We start from the raw sequence: 685 nt of genomic DNA, 5'->3' as shown, positions 1-685 counted from the left end.
ACAAGTAAATAGTATTTTAATTTATCCGCATAACAGTTCTTGCACAATTCAGTTATTATAGGAGCGTTACTACATAGACGAAAACAAAGAAATCATTCTTACACAAGGAACTATATATACACACTGTTTAATGTTAGTCCTTACCTCACGTGAAAAATTAAGTCACTAGTAATATATCAAAACTATATTACGTTGATGGTAATTCATGTGTGTGAAAACTTGATTATAAAAAAAACTCTACATACTCAAATATTTAATAATAGTTTGCGCTAGAAATTTCTGATTAAGTTCTTGACAACAATTAGTGCAAACAGCCGAATGTATATATCCCGACATAAATATCCTAACTTATGAATAATACAACTGCCATATTTACGTCATAGTAAGTCTACTTGCTTGAAAGACACCCATATCCACAGTATTAGAAATTCCGTGAGGCTTCATTCCATAGAGATTATCCTAATACGCGCAACAAAAAACATTTACGTTTCCCTACATAATGTAATGGTGAATTGAAGTGTTCATCCCGTATCGTACTTAAGTCTGCACTGCCTAACCAATTATTTCATAATATTTACACCTCAACTTCCATTCCTAAATTGAACGACTTTCGGCAATTGCGATTTTTTTTCCGACGAACGCAACATCTTTGTTTGTATTGTGTCAGTAGGCCAAGAAAACTACA

This window comes from Mya arenaria, chromosome 10, assembly GCF_026914265.1.
Source record: "Mya arenaria isolate MELC-2E11 chromosome 10, ASM2691426v1".
Taxonomy (NCBI): domain Eukaryota; kingdom Metazoa; phylum Mollusca; class Bivalvia; order Myida; family Myidae; genus Mya; species Mya arenaria.
This window is presented reverse-complemented; position numbering follows the sequence as displayed.